This window comes from Chanodichthys erythropterus, chromosome 16 (genome assembly GCF_024489055.1).
Source record: "Chanodichthys erythropterus isolate Z2021 chromosome 16, ASM2448905v1, whole genome shotgun sequence".
Taxonomy (NCBI): domain Eukaryota; kingdom Metazoa; phylum Chordata; class Actinopteri; order Cypriniformes; family Xenocyprididae; genus Chanodichthys; species Chanodichthys erythropterus.
In genome coordinates, this window is record NC_090236.1 from 15,277,933 (window position 1) to 15,297,980 (window position 20,048).

The following is a 20,048-nucleotide window of genomic DNA, read 5'->3' on the forward strand; positions in this document are numbered from 1 at the left end:
CATGTGGTGCATCCTCGGATTCGGCATGGCCCAAGGAATCCATAGACACCAAGATCTTGATTTTCTGACAAACTGTTCAAAAGTTATTGGCCAAAATAGCCATTTTTCAGATCTCATGAACTGTAGGTGGCGCTGTTCCCAAATTTGGCATGGAAACTCAGATCATGGTTTTGATCAAGTGTACCAATTTTTGTTTCGATTGCTCAAAGTTTGGCCGAGATACAGCCTCTATAGCAATTTCGGGTCGACCTTGTTAACTTCATGACAACATAACTTTTGAACAAAGATGAATACAAAAAATCTGTTCAGTCATTTCTGTGCGGTTCAGTCCAAAGATCATCTGATCAAAGATTGGACAAAATTGGACAAAATTTGGAGGAGGAGGCGCGAAAAAACGGATTACTGTGCTTTTCAAAATGGCTGCTACTGTAATGGGCGGAGACTTAACATAATATGTTGAATAGCATCAGCATGAAGAGCCAAATCAGATGTACTAAATTACATTTTTCTAGAGCAAATGGTTCAAAAGTTATAACCTTTAGAATTTTGAATTTTTGAACTGGTGGTGGCACTATAGACTTGGTCCTAGAGACTCCAAAATTGGTCAGATTTCTAGACATGACCATCACTACAAGTGTGCCAAATTTCATCATTTTCTCACGTTCCGTTGATAGGGCTGCCATAGACTCCCATTCGGGAAAAATAATAATAATAATAAAACTAACAGATACAATAGGGGCCCCTTCGGGGCTTGGCCCCTAATAATAATAATAAGAAAACGTACAATTACAATAGGGACTACAGCCCCTTCAGGGCTTGGCCCCTAATAATAATAATAAGAAGAAGAAAACGCACAATTACAATAGGGGCTACAGCCCCTTCGGGGCTTGGCCCCTAATAATAATAATAATAATAATAAGAAGAAGAAGAAGAAAACGTACAATTACAATAGGGGCTACAGCCCCTTCGGGGCTTGGCCCCTAATAATAAGAAAACGTACAATTACAATTACCCTTCAGGGCTTGGCCCCTAATAATAATAATAATAAGAAGAAAACGTACAATTACAATAGGGGCTACAGCCCCTTCGGGGCTTGGCCCCTAATAAAACTAACAGATACAATAGGGGCTATAGCACCTTCGGTGCTTAGCCCCTAATAAAACTAACAGATACAATAGGGGCTATAGCACCTTCGGTGCTGAGCCCCTAAAAACTAACAGATACAATAGGGGCTATAGCACCTTTGGTGCTTAGCCCCTAATAAAACTAACGGATACAATAGGGGCTATAGCACCTTCGGTGCTTAGCCCCTAATAAAACTAACAGATACAATAGGGGCTATAGCACCTAATAATAATAAACGGAGCAATTCCAATAGGGTCCTCACACCATCGGTGCTCGTGCCCTAATAATAATAATAATAAACGGAGCAATTCCAATAGGGTCCTCACACCATCGGTGCTCGGGCCCTAATAATAATAAACGGAGCAATTCCAATAGGGTCCTCACACCATCGGTGCTCGGGCCCTAATAATAATCCTAAAGAAAACAAAAGGGCCTTCAGCCCCTTACAGGGCTTTGGCCCTAATAATCCTAAAGAAAACAAAAGGGCCTTCAGCCCCTTACAGGGCTTTGGCCCTAATAATTCTTAGAAGAACAAGAGGGCCCTGCGCGCTTAATTCGCTTGGGCCCTAATAATAATAATCCTAAAGAAAACAAAAGGGCCTTCAGCCCCTTGGGCTTTGGCCCTAATAAAAAAAGATAAAAAAAAACAAATGTGGGGATGTATATGACACCGTGATTTATGTAGTTGTGTGAACTTGAATGTATAGGCTATATATGTTTACAGTCAAGTTTATATATGGCATGAATGAAATTGGAGTGCATTACCAGCACATAATTCAAAACTGTTTTATGTGAGTGTGAGACTGTATGCATTTGTGTACATAATTTGTTCATCAGTGTTGAAATTGATTCAAGTAAAAATGGCGAAGAAGCATCGCGTGTGTGTTTATTCATTTAATATAATTATTTACAGTAGTATTACAATGTTGAACTCCATCATATCGCCGGGATGATAATCCTCCAGTCTATAATGAACACGTTTTTCAAAGCAGATGCAGAAGTAAGTCCCCTCTCTTCATCTGCACAAAACACCCGGGGTGGTAGCAGGTAGTCGTTTTTTCTTGTTCGTAAACCTCTGGATTCGAAGTCCTGACAGGCTGGAGTTTGTGCAGCCTCCACAAACAATAATTTACCATGACGATGATAAATAGAATACAAAAACTACCGAAAACACACTGATTCACGACCGCTGTTAGTGAATATAAACCTACTCTGCACTGAGTCAACATAGAGCTCGGCGATCGACTCCCTTGAGTGACGTAAAATGACGCGACGCTGAAAAAAAAAAAAAGGTTTTTACAGAGACAGTCACTTTATCTACTAAATTCATGCGCTTATGTCTTGCAAAACATTTTTAAACCATGCAGTACCTTTTTATATGGTATTTTTGTACAAGGTTATATATTCATCTCGAAAAAAAATGTTTAACCTGCAATATGCACTTTAAAGGAAAGTAAATGTTAAAATTAAGTGCCATTTCATGTGTTTTGCTCAATATTGATATAGGAGGAGATCTGTGGTGGCGGTCAAATGAACAAGACCATTGTTAAGTGCGTCATATGAAGGCATCTTGCCTCTGGGGTGTATTGACTGGTTTGATACAATGTTTCATTTGACCCATGGGAAGGGTGTGCCATAAAATTAGCAGAAGGCCCATGAGAAATGAAGTGTTTAAAGTTGTATTATTTTGGAATTTAAAAGGTTTTCTGGTATGTGTGAGTTTTTGGGGTTACCATTGTGCTGAAGAGTAGAGTGTGTGGTTAGGTTTATGATTGGCTGAACACCATTAAGACTATAATAACTTTAATTAAAAAGTAACGGCTGTGTGTTACGGTACAGAGACACGGAGGCAGAGGCATAAACAATCCAGGTGAGTTTATTAATAATAAGCAGAGCACTGGGTTATGGTAAGCAGATAATGAGTACTGGAGAGATGAAGGGAATATGATACTGTCCTGATAATGTCTTGCAGATGCAGCTGAAGAGATGGGATGGTTGAAGCTGGCGGAGACACTCACACACACAGGTAGGTAATCACACAAGGAGGACGGGAGACGAAGGAGATGGATGAGACGACTGGAACAGGTAAGTATGGCGTTAGGCGTCCTTAAGGTTAGCATACATAGATAGTAGTGCAAACGAGACCAGACAGTGAGTGTGTGTGTGTGGAGAGTCTTTGTAGTGGTGTTGATTGCAGTGCTGATGAGTGGCAGGTGGTGGTGATTAGTACTCCGGTGATTGGGTACGTGGGTATGGCAGTGAGGTGGAACCTGACGTGTCTGTTACACTGTGCATGCTATAGCACAGTGATAGTCTCTTTGGTAGAAATATATTGCAATATATTACAAGAATATATAATATAGTGTATAATATATGTATCATCAATATGTTATTCAATGTATTAAAATATATAATATATTGGAAAATAAAAAGGGAAAATAATATATTACAATATATCACAATATATTTTAAGAAATATATTGGTAAATATATTTTCCTTTCGTAAGGGTGAGCCAGGGAAAAATGAATTTTTCCCACAGGAAGCCTTGAACGAATAGGTTCATTTAATCCAAAACGAAAAAAGTCTTTTAAGGCAATATCATTGAAGTCTACCTGGCAGCATAGTCCACAAAACTCCTCAACATAGTCCTCAATGGTACGATGGCCTTGGCGTATATGCAAGAGGGCAACTGCTGGGTTCATAGTTGGTCGTGTATTCTGTAACAGGAGTCCACTGGAGGCAAGCGTAGTGAGAACCCAAGAGCAGTTTATTGTATGAAAGTGAACAAACAAAGCAAACAGTTGACTTGAACTTGAACAGACTTTAACTTTAACAGATTTGAACTTGAGCAGACTTGACTAAATGACTCACCGACAGCAGGTTACATTAACAATACACGACAAAGGAACATGGGGAAGACAACGGCTATAAATACAAGAACATATGCTGCGTTCCAATTCGCCTACTTATACTACGCCCTAAAAGTATGTACTCTTTCTGTGAACAAAAAAGTACTTACTTTTGAGTGTGTAGTAAAAGAGTAGACAAGCTTTGGGACATACTATCACGTCATGCAATCGCTTCTTTTCTATCTGTCGCATCCTGTCACCGTAAACTGCCCTGTCAGTCATCTTACAGCCTCCACATTTCATTTAGTTAATTTCCTACCGTATCGGAGTGAAATGCAGCACGTTGATCTGCAGTCGCGGGTCTTTCATGTGGAGAACTCTCCTCATATTAATGCATGCATTTAAAAGTTAATGGCCATTCGGATCTTTATAAAAGTCCACATTGGTATTTGCAGATGAAAAATAACACGGGTAACATTAAATATACATTTTCTATCAGGTTAAACTGATTATTAGTCACTCAAATCTCTCAGCGTCGATCGCGTATATCCGCCATGTTTTGTAGTTTTTTTTTTTTACTTTTTACTCGTGTTTGTAGTTCTGAACTGAATCCTCGTCCAAGGCGCAATGGGTTGTGGGCAATATTAGCCTCTATAGTGTGCACGGATCCACACTGCGAAAATCTACCGGAAATAGTAGACCATCCGGGGACTTTTGGCATACTCTTTTCAACATACTATGCTTTGGGACACACTTATTTTAATCTTACATACTATTTAGGATGAATAGTATGGACATTGGAACGCAGGGTAAGAGAACACATTACTAAAACAACCAATGGGGAAGTGACACAAGGAACAAGAGAACCAATGAAAGAACAGAACTGAAAACCACATGGCTATAACCAACCAATGAGAACATGCCACATAGACTAAGGGAGAACATGAGGAGCAAGGGAAGCATAACACAAACAAGCAACATGAATAAAACTACAAAATAAAAGACATGAAATCCAAAACATGAACACAAAACCAAAACACCCGTGACAATGGCGTAATGTAATGTTCATTCAATCCATATTACGCACTAATGGACCCTTTCTCAAATACATCATATTTATATAAAATAATATTTATTGAACAAAAATATTTAAATGAACAACAATAGCCATTATAAATAACAGTAAGAAATAAACAATTGTACAATTCATTCAAACGTACAAAAGCAGTGCTCTATAGCAGTGTTTCCCAGACAGGTTGTCAAGTGTGCCGTGGATCATTACCAAACAGCAAAAAAATAAACAAATAAAATAATAAATGCTACACAGTTAAGATATCGTCAGTATCAGCGGAAACCTCGTATCTCTATATTTCCTCATTTTTGTTTTATTTTATTTTTATAAAATCAATGCTATTGGTCACACTTTATGCCTGTATGTGGGTTTCACAAATATTTAATGAATGGAAATTATTTTAAAGAGCGGAGAAGAGTCTTCATCTGATATTTCCTGTCTAGTTGTAGCCAATATGCTATGCTATAAAGGTTGTAAGTTAAATATAACCTTAATATTAAGTTATCAAATTTAACATAGCATAATTCGAACAAGTAATAGATTATTAAGACCAAAGATTGCCCATTTTATGTACCCAGAATGAATTGTATGTCATGTTTAACCACTTTAAGACACAGCAGCAAATCCCCGAAGTACTGACCGAGGTGAAGCTGTTTTTGGCGATTACACAACCCCTGAACGCCCACTGATGGCCCAGAGTTCGGATCTCTGAAAACATCTAAACAAATAGTAAAATAGGCGCCATGATTAAATATGAGTCAGATATTTCAGGTCAAAACAACTACATTCTCACCTAAAAAACTCTTAAAACTACAGATCGTGGTACAACAAGTGTAGTATTTGTAAAAAATTACAGTGGATTTGCTCAGGTGTCATGACAGTTGCTTCAAGCGGAGTGATACAAACAAACAGTGAAAAGGTTGGAGTGCTGTTTATCACTAAATATTGCATGGCTATCAGCCAATCAGATTCGAGAACCAGAAAGAACTGTTGTATGTATATATTATATATTACAATATATATATTACCTAGGGTTTAATATGGAGTTGGACCACCTTTTACAGCTATAACAGCCTCAACTCTTCTGGGAAGGCTTTCCACAAGGTTTAGGAGTGTGTTTATGGAAATTTTTGACCATTCTTCTAGAAGTGCATTTGTGAGGTCAGGCAGTGATGTTGGCGAGAAGGCCTGGCTCGCAGTCTCTGCTCTAATTCTTTCGGGTTGAGGTCAGGGCTCTGTGTAGGCCAGACAAGTTCCTCCACACCAAACTTGCTTATCTATGTCTTTATGGACCTTGCTTTGTGCACTGGTGTGCAATCATGTTGGAACAGGAAGTTCCCACAAACTGTTCCCACAAAGTTGGGAGCATGAAATTGTCCAAAAAGTCTTGGTATGCTGAAGTATTAAGAGTTCCTTTCACTGAAACTAAGGGTCCAAGACCAGCACCTGAAAAAACAACCCCACACCATAACCCCCCTCCACCAAACTTTACACTTGGCACAATGCAGTCAGGCAAGTACCGTTCTCCTGGCAACTGCCAAACCCAGACTCGTCCATCAGTGTTACAGTTGTACTGGTTTGAAGAGATGAGGCAGGTACGGATTTCCACAATACACAATACTTTAATCCAAAAGGCAAGAAGAACCAAACATACAACGTAAACATAACATTAAGACGGACGAGGAGTGAAGGGAGTGAGTGCAATATAAAGGGAGCGCAGATAATAGAGTCCAGGTGCAGGTGATCCGTGATGATGAGGAACTGACGAGGGAAGTGAGTGCAGGTGTGGAGAACAGGAGGATCATGGGAAATGGAGTCCAGGGGAACACGGGATCTGTAACAGCGCCCTGGAGACCTCAAACCGGAGCAGGGGGAGGAGTAGACTGGAGTGGAGGTCTCCAGGGCAGGCTCAAAAGCCATGGCGGGTCAGGAGCCGTGGGCAGCCATGGCGGGTCAGGGGCCGAGGGCAGCCATGGAGGGTCAGGGGCCGAGGGCAGCCATGGATGGTCAGGGGCCGAGGGCAGCCATGGAGGGACAGGGGCCGAAGCCATAGAGGCGTTGAGCCCAGGCGGCGGTGAGGGACCGGCGGGTGATGGCTGAACTGTAGGTTCCGCCGACCGAAGCGCAGCCGGGGCTCCAGAAGGCCGCAGTGGAAGCAGGAGGACAGCCAACAAAACGAACACCGGGGGGAATGAGGAGGCCAACAGAAACCGAGGGATGGAGTGACGGAGCGGAGACGGAGGAGTGAAGTCCAGAGGGGATGGCAGGCTGACAAGTGGACAAGGTGTGAGTGGAGGCAGGATGGATACTGGTGAAACTGGTGGACTGATGGACAACGGTGGAGCAGAGGGAGGTTGGAGCCGGGGTGAAGGTAATCGCCCAGAGGTCCGAGGTGGAGATCTGGGCGAGGGGGCTTGAGGTGGAGGTGCAGTATAAACACAAATGGATGGAGGTGGGAGAGGGAGGGAAAATAGTCTTTGCAAAGTTCATAATTGGAGCAGAGGGCTCGGCGGCTGGAGCGACAGGCTCGGCGGCGGCGGCTGGAGCGGCCGGCTCGGCGGCGGCGGCTGGAGCGGCCGGCTCGGCGGCGGCGGCTGGAGCAGAGGGCTCGTAGGCGGCGGAGACTGGAGAACTTTGCTCGGCGGAGACTGGAGAACTTTGCTCGGCGGAGACTGGAGAACTTTGCTCGGCGGAGACTGGAGAACTTTGCTCGGCGGAGACTGGAGAACTTTGCTCGGCGGAGACTGGAGAACTTTGCTCGGCGGAGACTGGAGAACTTTGCTCGGCGGAGACTGGAGAACTTTGCTCGGCGGAGACTGGAGAACTTTGCTCGGCGGAGACTGGGGTTGAGGGCCATTTCATCCCCTCAAATACAATTAAAATCCCCACAGGCACTGGAGCTGGCTCTGGAGATACTGGAGCTGGCTCTGGAGATACTGGAGCGGGCTCTGGAGATACTGGAGCGGGCTCTGGAAAGACTGGAGCGGGCTCTGGAGATACTGGAGCGGGCTCTGGAAAGACTGGAGCGGGCTCTGGAAAGACTGGAGCGGGCTCTGGAAAGACTGGAGCGGGCTGCTTCCTCCTCCGCTGCTTTCTGTACCCAATTGAGGAGTGTGGGTCCAGCGTTGACCAGGAAATCAGTTCACTGGAGGGATATGCGGAGGGAGACGCAGGCTGACCAACTGGCCTGGCCACCCGTGTTTCAGGAGAGACTGGACGAGATGAACACATATCCTGAACCTCATCACAATAGAAACTAGATCCGTTTAAATATAAAATTAGATTAATGGTTTCGTTCAGGGAAAAATAATCTTCAGGTTCATAAAAACGGATAGTGTTCTCGTCCAGTCCGTCCAGAAACAGGGTGATTAAACGTGCCTCAGACCAGTTAGTCAGAAAAGCTAGCTCTACGAACTCCTCCACATACCTCTCCAGTGAACGTCCAATCTGGAAGAGCCCGATAAGGCGATCGCCGGGTGACAGGGTGAGAGGCGTTGGAGGAGCAGGAGCCAGGGAGCTGGTCAAAGTCTCCATCTTCTTGTGGAAATCCAGTCTATATGGGTCCGTCTTTCTGTTACAGTTGTACTGGTTTGAAGAGATGAGGCAGGTACGGATTTCCACAATACACAATACTTTAATCCAAAAGGCAAGAAGAACCAAACATACAACGTAAACATAACATTAAGACGGACGAGGAGTGAAGGGAGTGAGTGCAATATAAAGGGAGTGCAGATAATAGAGTCCAGGTGCAGGTGATCCGTGATGATGAGGAACTGACGAGGGAAGTGAGTGCAGGTGTGGAGAACAGGAGGATCATGGGAAATGGAGTCCAGGGGAACACGGGATCTGTAACAATCAGATTGCCAGACAGAGAAGTGTGATTTGTCACTCCAGAGAACACATCTCGGCTGCTTTAGAGTCCAGTGGCGGCGTCACAGCATCAAACGCTTTGCATCGCACTTGGTGATGTAAGGCTTGGATGCAGCTGCTCGGTCATGGAAACCCATTCCATGAAGCTTTCTACTTACTGTTCTTGAGCTAATCTGAAGGCCACACGAAGTTTGGAGGTCTGTAGCTATTGATTCTGCAGAAAGTTGGCGACTTCTGCACAATGTGCGCTTCAGCCTACCACTTCGTGGCTGAGTTGCTGTTGTTCACAATTGCTTCCACTTTGTTATGATACCACTAACAGTTGACTGTGGAATATTTAGTAATGAGGAAATTTCACAAATGGACTTATTGCACAGATGACAGCCTATCATGGTACCATGCTTGAATTCATTGAGCTCCTGAGAGTGACCCATTCTCTCACAAATGTTTGTAGAAGCAGTCTGCATGCCTAGGCGCTTGATTTTATACACCTTTGGCCATGGAAGTGATTGGAACACCTGAATTCAATGATTTGGAGGGGTGTCCCACAATTCTTAGTGAAGTTCCTAAATGTAATTTAGGAAGGAGCAACCCCATCTAATCTTCCAATCAACAGCCAGAGTATATAAGCAGCTGCTTACCTCTCTTTAGTCTCAGCTGTTCCAGCATCCCTCCACCTCCCCAAACCTTCATCTCAGGTACCTTGCCCTATGTAATCATATCCTATATTTATTCACTGTGGGGGTATATCAGAGCTTGAGTTGAAGCTGCTTTATCGAGCCCCTCATCAGTGGACAGCAAGCCAAACTAGCTAAACCTATACCTTTAAGATTATATGGGCAAACAAACTTGTTAATGGCAATATAGTGTATATACTGTACACACATGCACACACACACACACACGTTTGTTTTTGTGAATTGTGGGGACTTTCCATAGGCTGCAATGCATTTTATACTGTACAAACCGTACTTTCTATCCCCCTACCCTAGGCCTAACCCCAAACCTAACCATCACAGGAAACATTCTGCATTTTTACATTTTCAAAAAAACATCTTTTAGTATGTTTATTAATCCATTTCCCTCGTGGGGACCGCTGGCTGGATCCCACAACGTAGGTGATCTCAGGTTTTTATTACATTGTGGGGCCATTTGGTCCCACAAGTTTAAGGTGACATCATTGTAGTCCTTAGTTCACAACACTTAAGTGCGACTTCAGTCAGCACTTAAGAATCAGTCTTATACTTTACTAAAAGTTGCTTTTAGCTGTAGCTTTTAACTGCCGGGCCCTGAGCTCATGTACCACAGTTTTTGAGTGAAAAAAGTGTTTTTTGTGGAAAATTTTGTCAACTTTGCACAAAATATGAAAAAAAAAAAAAAATGCAGTTTATCACACTAGTGTGCTTTAATGTTTAAATATAAAAATTTGTTTTGAAATGTTTTTATTTTGTTTTTATTTCTTACAAAATGGAACAAAATCACACTTGTTCAAAAATGACCAGCCTGCAGAAAAATGACTTATAAATCAATTGTTACACTATTCTATTACCAAATATTGGATTCAATCTTTTTGTCAACTTGTTTTCTTTAAATTAGGACAGGTTTTGTATTTATTTTTTAAAACTGATTGACTCATTGATCTGAGCCTCACTGATTTGAGGATAAAGTTCATCTCTATGTAAAAGAAATAAAAACTTTTCAAAACACACTTTCTGCTTAAACATTAAAGCACACTTGTGTGATTTGACAAAATGATCCACAAAACACATTTTTTTTTTTTTTCATTCAAATACTATGGTGCCTACTTTCAGATAAATGAGGCCTACGATTAATCAGATGCAAAAAGAAACACAAAACCAGTCCTAAATGAAAGAAAACAAGCTGACAAAAAGATTGAATCCAATATTTGGTAATAATATAGCATAATGAGAGATTTATAAGCAATTTTTTTGTAAGCCGGTCATTTTTGACCAGGAACACTGCAAGTGTGACAAGGTGAAAAACCTTCACCCCCAAAAATATGAAAATTATCAAAAAAATTGATAAGTAGTTATACCCTGTGTGAACAAAGTTTCAGTCCAATGTGATAACACTTACTAGTATTTTTGGGGAAAAGAAAGTCGTCTTCGGGTCAAAATGACCCGAACACCGCATGAGGGTTAAGTGTGTTGTAATTTGTTCCTTGACTTAAGAATAAGTATGATTCATAAAGTTTCCTAATTGTACAGACTAGGTCTCAGATCCTACAGACATAAGACAGCAGGAGAGGTATCCTAACCTAGTTAGGAGTAACAAGATGGAAGCAGGGAGGAGGAGACCATACACTTTCCAACAGAAATATAATGTATTGGAGTTAAAAGATGACAGGGAGTTGATAAAACAACAAAAGTAAAATCAAATAAAATCTTTAATTGAGACACTGAAAATTTAGTATATTATTTTTTTTTTATTATTAATTTTTTTTTTTTTAAATATTGCTTTGCAGTGTGCAAAATTATCACAAGGTAGTGATCTAGAATCAGTTTCTATGGATACAATTGTTTTATTTTAACTTAATGAAACGTCAAATTGTGTGACATGATTTTTGGTCAGGCTGTCATACAAAGATATAATATTCACATCCAAAAATGAGAGAGGACCAATGAAATATTTATAACTGATCATGTTGCAGTCAATGTATATTTTTTGTTTGTTTGTTTGTTTTGTTTTTCTAAAACCAGTAGCTGTAGTTTTTCTTTTTTGCCAAATAATTTTGTCAGATAAATACCTTGACAAAGTTTTGTTCTTCCCTCATATTTTAAAATTAAAAAATATGAATAAAAAATATTTTCCTCATATTTTGATGGTTTACGCAGACTTGTAGGGTCACTAATTTGTACAGTGGGATAAGTTACTATATTAAGTGACAATGGATTTCCAAAGTACTCCTGAACACATGTGGCTTGCAAGGGAAATGTGATTTTTGAATTGTTTGACAATTTTCACATTACATTTGCCAAAAAGTATAGTGAGCCATGACCCATCTTTGCTTGCAAAGACTGAGATGCTCCTTTTATACCCAGTCACGGCACGTTCACCTATTACAAATTCACCTGCTAATTGTGGACCATTTCAATTTGGATATTCTATATAGCTCATTATTAATTCATTAATATATTAATAGCTTTTCACTTTTATTTTGCCTCTGTCCAAACTTTTTAGGAGTGTGTTGCAGCCATCAAAATCTAAATTAGTTTTTATTTACAAAAATACAATTAATTTGGTCTGTGAAAACATTAGACATCTTTGTACCTTTGTCAGTTAAATAAAGGTTCAAGAGAATTAACAAATCCCAGATTTTACTCAAATTTTATTTTACTCTTTCCAAAATGACCCAACTTGGAAATAGGGTTGTACATCTATCTGATTATAAGCGCTATATCATCCCTGACAGGGTGATTAGAACAGAATGTTGTAATGGTGAAAAGCTATAAGTTTAGTCTCTCAGATGACCTGTCCATTATTAGAGCATTGCTATTGAAAATGGTCATTATCGGGCAATAGTAGACCTTGGAATGTTGCAATTGACCAATGAGATTCAAGCATTGCAGGGAGCCATGTAATAAATTTATTTAAATAAAGACATTTCAAATATTAAGGAGAAGCATCTGCAAAGATAAAAAGTGGCTTTCTTTTGCCAAATGGTTTGATGGTCAGTTGGAAAGTCAATGAACTGCCATAGAGTAGTGGCCAAATGTGATGTCCAGCCGTATGAAAGATGCAAGCATATTGTGTAGCTGTGCTTGGAGTCACTTGTTTCATGTGTGATAATGAAATGAAATTTCAAATTATTTCAAGTTATTTTTGGCCAGGCTGTTATACAAAGAAATTATGAACACATGCAAAAACAAGAGAGAAGCAATTAAATATTAAACTCACTATAGAGAATTAGGTGTTTAACATCATAGAGATAGAGCGACATGCGTCATAGTCTGAAAACCACGCCCACCGGGGGGGAAACAATCCATCCGTCTCCATTGACTTTGCATTGCGTGAGGCTGCCTCCTTGCCTTTTCCGACTTATTACAAAAAACAGAACAATGTCTAAAAGCTGCTGTGTGACAAGGTGTACAGCTAACAAGCTAAAAAACCCAGAAATAAGTATTCATAAGCTGTCAATCCCAAAAAAACTAATGTTTAAGGACACAAAAGTGGATACAGGCAGTGAAACAGAGCACAATGGGTCATATTACTATAAGAAATGCATTTTTTATAGTATGTAATACTGTTATATTGTTCTCAAATTGTTAATGTTAACAACATCAGCATTGCGTGACTGTGTATTTAGTTTATATTAGCGTTACTTGTAGATTTCAATTTCTGTAGCCACTCCACAGTCCAAAGTCTTTTGTTTTTTGACAATCGGTGAATCTCCAGTAGTCACTAATGATTGTCATTTGGATCTTTCTGGATTACAATCCGCCATCAAAATGATAAGTTTAATTATTTCAGCTGCTGTGAGAACAGGCTATAAATGACCCGCTACCAGCAGCGTCCTCACGTGATAAAACCGACTAGCCTGGACGTGACTCCTTCCTTTCTGTTTACAGACGTGACGTAATGACGCACAGAGGAACTGCTGCATGCTTGAATTTCCCACCGAAATCCACCATGTTGCTCTTATTATAAAACATTATTACAAGCTTACTGTTGTGAATCGAGCTAAGATAATGGAGATAGTTTTGAACACTGGCTGGTTATGTACTTGCTCAAAAATTGATTTTGGATCATTTTTAACCAAAACAAGTTACGGACTGCAGCTTTAATTTATCAAAGAATTATTCAACATAAAGTAAACTGTTACTAAAATACCATTTTATGTGTTGTAGCAAATCAATGGTGTCATATAATATTAGCATTATATGACACCATATAATGCTAATATTATATAACATATACACCTGCAGACTCACTTTTGGTTGATGGTGGCCATTTTGTCTATATACATCACTGTAGATCTTATTCCATCACTCAGTCAACACTTAAGAATCAGTCTTATACTTTGCTGAAAGTTGCATTTAGTTTCTTTATAAAAGGCTTCTACTCTTAGACAAGTCCTACTTTTTACTAAGAATGTTTTGCCTCATAAGTCAAAAATTAAGACTATTCTTAACAGCATTTCTGAGATTTTTTTTTCCATAATATGGCCCCTGATTTTCTTAATTGTATTTTTAAAATATATCTATACAAACACGTGTCACAGATCCCTTGTCTTCCTGGACTCCATATCCCATGATCCTCCTGTTTCCACACCTGCACTCACTTCCCTCGTCTGCTCCTCATCAGCACTCATCACCTGCACCTGGACTCTATTGTCAGCACTCCCCATATATTGCACTCACTCCCTGCACTCCTTGTCCGTTCTCTGTTTTGTTAAGGTGTCTGTCTGTTGTTTATTGCCATTGTTTGAAGTAAAGTGTCTATTATTGTGGAAATCCGTATCTGCCTCATCTCTCTACCAGCCACCCGTAACAGAAGAACGGACCTTTAAACCTAAACTTTGGATTTTCCACAAAAAGGAAAGAGATGGAGACACTCCCCGGCTCCCTGGCTACCGCTCCTCCAACGCCTCTCACTCACCTTTCTGCTGGCGATCGCCTCATCGGGCTTCTTCAGGTTGGTCGTTCACTGGAGAGGTATGTGGAGGAGTTCGTTGAGCTGGCTTATCTGACTGACTGGCCCGATGCTAATTTAATCGCCCTGTTTTTGGACGGTCTGGATGACAACACTCTCCGTCTCCATGAACCTGATTATCGTCTCTCCTTAAGTGAAACTATCAATTTTATTTTGTTTTTGAATAATTCCAAATTCTATGTGGATGAGTGTTGGTCTCCAGTCCGTCCAGAAACACGGTCGGCTGGGCCAGTTAGTCAGCCTCCGTATTCCTCCGCTTACCCCTCCGGTGAACTTCCTTCCTGCCCCACGTTGGACCCACACTCTCCTGCTGGGTCCGGAAAGCGGAAGAGGAGGAAAAAACCTGCTCCAGAGCCCGCTCCAGTATCTCCAGAGCCCGTTCCAGTCCCCACAGAGCCAGCTCCAGTGCCTGTGGGGATCTTAATTGTATTTGAGGGAATGAACTGGCCCTCAGCTCCAGCCGCCGCCTACGAGCCCTCAGCTCCAGCCGCCGCCTACGAGCCCTCAGCTCCAGCCGCCGCCTACGAGCCCTCAGCTCCAGCCGCCGCCTACGAGCCCTCAGCTCCAGCCGCCGCCTACGAGCCCTCAGCTCCAGCCGCCGCCTACAAGCCCTCAGCTCCAGCCGCCGCCGCCGAGCCCTCAGCTCCAGCCGCCGCCGCCGAGCCAGCCGCTCCTGCCTCCGCCGCCGAGCCAAGTTCTCCAGTCTCCGCCGCCGAGCCAAGTTCTCCAGTCTCCGCCGCCGAGCCAAGTTCTCCAGTCTCCGCCGCCGAGCCAAGTTCTCCAGTCTCCGCCGCCGAGCCAAGTTCTCCAGTCTCCGCCGCCGAGCCAAGTTCTCCAGTCTCCGCCGCCGAGCCAAGTTCTCCAGTCTCCGCCGCCGAGCCAAGTTCTCCAGTCTCCGCCGCCAAACCAGCTCGATGCTCCTCCACCCACACATTGACTTTATTCCTCCGACTCCTCAATATGATCCTAAACCTCTCCAAGTATTTTTTGGGGGGGGGGGCAAGTACCCGTGGGTGGGGGACATGTGGGCGCCACACATGTGGGTGGGCCTCTGACGTGGCCTGCCAAGGCTCCTGACCCGCCGTGGCCTGCCAAGGCTCCTGACCCGCCGTGGCCTGCCAAGGCTCCTGACCCGCCGTGGCCTGCCAAGGCTCCTGACCCGCCGTGGCCTGCCAAGGCTCCTGACCCGCCGTGGCCTGCCAAGGCTCCTGACCCGCCGTGGCCTGCCAAGGCTCCTGACCCGCCGTGGCCTGCCAAGGCTCCTGACCCGCCGTGGCCTGCCAAGGCTCCAGACCCGCCGTGGCCTGCCAAGGCTCCAGACCCGCCGTGGCCTGCCAAGGCTCCAGACCCGCCGTGGCCTGCCAAGGCTCCAGACCCGCCGTGGCCTGCCAAGGCTCCAGACCCGCCGTGGCCTGCCAAGGCTCCAGACCCGCCGTGGCCTGCCAAGGCTCCAGACCCGCCATGGCTCATGGATCCGCCCTGGAGACCTCCAGTCCACTCATCCCCCGGCACCTGCATGAGGTCTCCAGGGCGCCCGCCCCCCCTCCCGGTTATTCTATTTACGGCGCGAGGACGCGCCTACCGGGAGGGGGAGGTACTGTCACAGATCCCTTGTCTTCCTGGACTCCATATCCCATGATCCTCCTGTTTCCACACCTGCACTCATTTCCCTCGTCTGCTCCTCATCAGCACTCATCACCTGCACCTGGACTCTATTGTCAGCACTCCCCATATATTGCACTCACTCCCTGCACTCCTTGTCCGTTCTCTGTTTTGTTAAGGTGTCTGTCTGTTGTTCATTGCCATTGTTTGAAGTAAAGTGTCTATTATTGTGGAAATCCGTATCTGCCTCATCTCTCTACCAGCCACCCGTAACAACACGTTTGAGACAGAAAGGGACTGTCGGGTATATAACTACATACGCATGTCCTCCTATACCACAAGTCCTTGTACACCATGACTGTGAATACACAAACACGTTTGAGACAGAGAGGAACTGTCGGCTATATAACTACATACACATGTCCTCCTATACCACAAGTCCTTGTACACCATGACTGTGAATACACAAACACGTTTGAGACAGAGAGGAACTGTCGGCTATAGAACTACATACACATGTCCTCCTATACCACAAGTCCTTGTACACCATGACAGTGTATACATAAACACGTTTGAGACAGAGAGGAACTGTCGGCTATAGAACTACATACACATGTCCTCCTATACCACAAGTCCTTGTACACCATGACTGTGTATACACAAACACGTTTGAGACAGAGAGGAACTGTCGGCTATATAACTACATACACATGTCCTCCTATACCACAAGTCCTTGTACACCATGACTGTGAATACACAAACACGTTTGAGACAGAGAGGAACTGTCGGCTATATAACTACATACACATGTCCTCCTATACCACATGTCCTTGTACACCATGACTGTGAATACACTAGGGCTTGCATAGACTAGTCGAGAGATCGACTACTTCAACCACTAGTCGGCGCTGTCGGAAACAAACGACTTCTCAAGCATGCATTAACCATAAATGAATTAAAATAAAAAGAGATACGTCACAATATTGTAAATCTTCCCGTTTAAAACCAAGAAGGGGAGCCACTGGATATCACACAAAAAGCAATGTGCAAACTTTGCGCAAGAGTTATGCTGGTGAAAGCTTAACCTCGGTCAGTGGGCTATTTAAAGTGAAAGTAAAAGTGACTGAGCTGTCTGACACTGCATTAAGGGATATATTCTCTCAGAGATGGATTTCAACATAATAGAGTGCCCCAGGGATGATGCGTTTTTGTAGGCAAAATCCGGAAGCGAGTTAGCATTTTAGGACTTCCGGTTCCAACGCCGTAAAGTCTATGGGTTTTTTGAATGGGTTTTTGCTAAATCGCCTGAAATAAGGTCTGTGGTTAACAAAGCCTCTAAATACTTTCACGTTTTGATCTATGACATAAAACACACCAGTTATAACCCACTTGTGATTTTTTTTAACTTTTACTGTGTCTTAAATTCGGCGGTTGCTAACAAATTGCTAAAAGGGACTACTCCCTTTGGCAGGGACTTTAGACGTCATTATGACAAACAGGACATTTGGACAGCATTTTTCATGAAAAAGTGGATAAGTAATTCATACACAGCGCAGATCATAATCAGTGAGCACGTTTTTAAATAAAGTTGTTTTCTAAATACATTTTGAGGAAGCTTGGTGGTGACGACGTTTATCCGCGACCATGGTGTGCTGTAGTCCGTTTATAGCCTACTGTTAGCCTTTTATATCTGACGACTTTATTTAGGCTTCAAAATCTATAAATGTTGTGTTAACTTGTAAAGATTATCTTGATAGACAAAACGTGTAAGTGTCATAACCCTTTGTTAAACACAGAGCTTATTTTCTGCAATTTTCCAAAAGTCTATGGGAAAAATGAATAGGCTTTCAGTCGAGGGAACCCGTGCGCTGCTAACTTCCGGGTTGGCCTACAAAAACGCGTCATCCCTGGGGCACTCTATATGCTGATAACGGTATAAAACTGTCTTAATTTATTCCATTATTTCTCTTGTGGCCCGTATATGAAACAAATTAGAATAATAGTATTTCATGTTAAACAGGTTGTATTTTTTAAGTCGGTGCTGAAGCTCTTAATTTTCATTGATGACTGCGGTCAGTGTTAGGAAAAATTATAGACTGTTAAGAATTTTAATTATAGGCCTATAATTCATTGTATAATAGACCTAAAAAAATGTTTAAAACATTTTCAAAGATGAGCTAATATCCTAATCTTTTATTATCCTCAAAGCACATCAGTTATGTGATGCGCTAATTATTGCGGGGCAAATTTATTAATATTAATTTAATAATGAAAGTAGCCTAATCTAATAGTAATAATAGACTAGAAGAATGTAACAGGCCTACATTAATTGGAAATGCCAAATGCTCTGAATATTGAATATTAATATTTGATGCTTTTGACAATATTTCTGGCTATCGTCTGTACGTGATCATCGTCTGTTGACGCAACCTGGGTTATCGCGGGTTTATTTGGCTTTACTCTGTTACATGAAAATTACAATATGTAATGTCATAATTATAATGTTTTGAGTGTTTACTTATAATTGTTGCATTAGGCTATTAATAAACATTTATTGATAAGTAGTATTTCATGTCTTTTCATTTACACCACGAGTAGTCGAGTAACTCGAGTAACTCAAGTATTGTTTTGATAAGAAATCGACTAGCAGAAATCAGTAGTCGTGCAACCCCTAGTATACTGTTACGGTCAAAGCCTTTGTATTTATTATTTAGTGTGGTGTGTATTTCTTTCTTTATATTAATTTGGGTCTTTCTCTTCCCCCGAGGGTAAGCTCCGCCCCTGTGCACCTGCGCCTCATTGGGAGCGTGTAAACGTGGGGTGTGCTGTTGTGTCGAACTTGTGTTGCCTCCATCATAACTCCAGTCGCCAGGTCACCACTGCCACTGTCTTTAGCTCCATGTGAGCGTGGCGCACACTTGAGATAGGGCTTGTGCGGTAAGCTGACGCAGATGACCAGTTATGCCCGACGAGTTTTGTGTGCGTCCTTATGGCCCGCTGATGTTACGAAGCGGTTTTGTTTTATTTTATCTTTGTCTTATTTTGTTGATCTGTGCGTTTGTTTATTTCATGTTCAGTGTTTCAGAGAGCTGTTTTTATACCACCTGAACAGTAGCCTGTGATACGCGAGTGCTGCGGCATCAATAAACGGATAAATTGTCTCTCTTTGTCTCACGTGTCCTTTTATGTTGCTTACCCCCTTCCCTAGCGAGCTCTTTGAAGGTGGGGTTCGTAACAATACACAAACACGTTTGAGACAGAGAGGGACTGTCGGCTATGAACTACACACACAAGTCCTCCTATACCACATGTCAAACAAAATTAGATGTTTAGTCATAGCCTTTTACATTTCAAATTGTAATAACAGGGTCTGTCTTAAAGGAATTTAAATATTTATTTTGTACACAGTATAAAATCATTACCTGGTTTGAGAGGACTATTTACACTCACACACATCATGGTATGTGAGGTCATAGTTGTATTCATACACACACACATCATGGTATGTGAGGTCATAGTTGTATTCATACACACACACATCATGGTATGTGAGGTCATAGTTGTATTCATACACACACACATCATGGTATGTGAGGTCATAGTTGTATTCATACACACACACATCATGGTATGTGAGGTCATAGTTGTATTCATACACACACACATCATGGTATGTGAGGTCATGGTTGTATTCATACACAAAAACATCATGGTTTGTAAGGTAATTTTTTCGAAATTTTAAAAACTTCATAGGGGCATTAATTTATGCCAGAAAATAACATCTATGACCTTAAGTTTATGAGGACACTGATATGTCCTCATAAACCTAAGTGTCCTCATAATGCTGGTGAGTAAC

The 20,048-nt window shown here is 42.2% G+C and overlaps 1 protein-coding gene and 1 long non-coding RNA gene across 2 annotated transcripts in view; one reads left to right on the forward strand and one right to left on the reverse strand.

Annotated features, from left to right (window-relative positions):
- The window catches only part of mfn1a (mitofusin 1a), a 125,459-nt gene that overhangs the window by 93,115 nt on the left and 12,296 nt on the right, over positions 1-20,048 (forward strand).
- LOC137003416 (uncharacterized) lies at positions 2,359-4,523 on the reverse strand. Its single transcript, XR_010891962.1, has 3 exons — positions 4,295-4,523; positions 3,739-3,859; positions 2,359-2,400 (listed from the first exon to the last, which is right to left on the reverse strand). It is a non-coding gene; the product is annotated as an uncharacterized lncRNA (long non-coding RNA).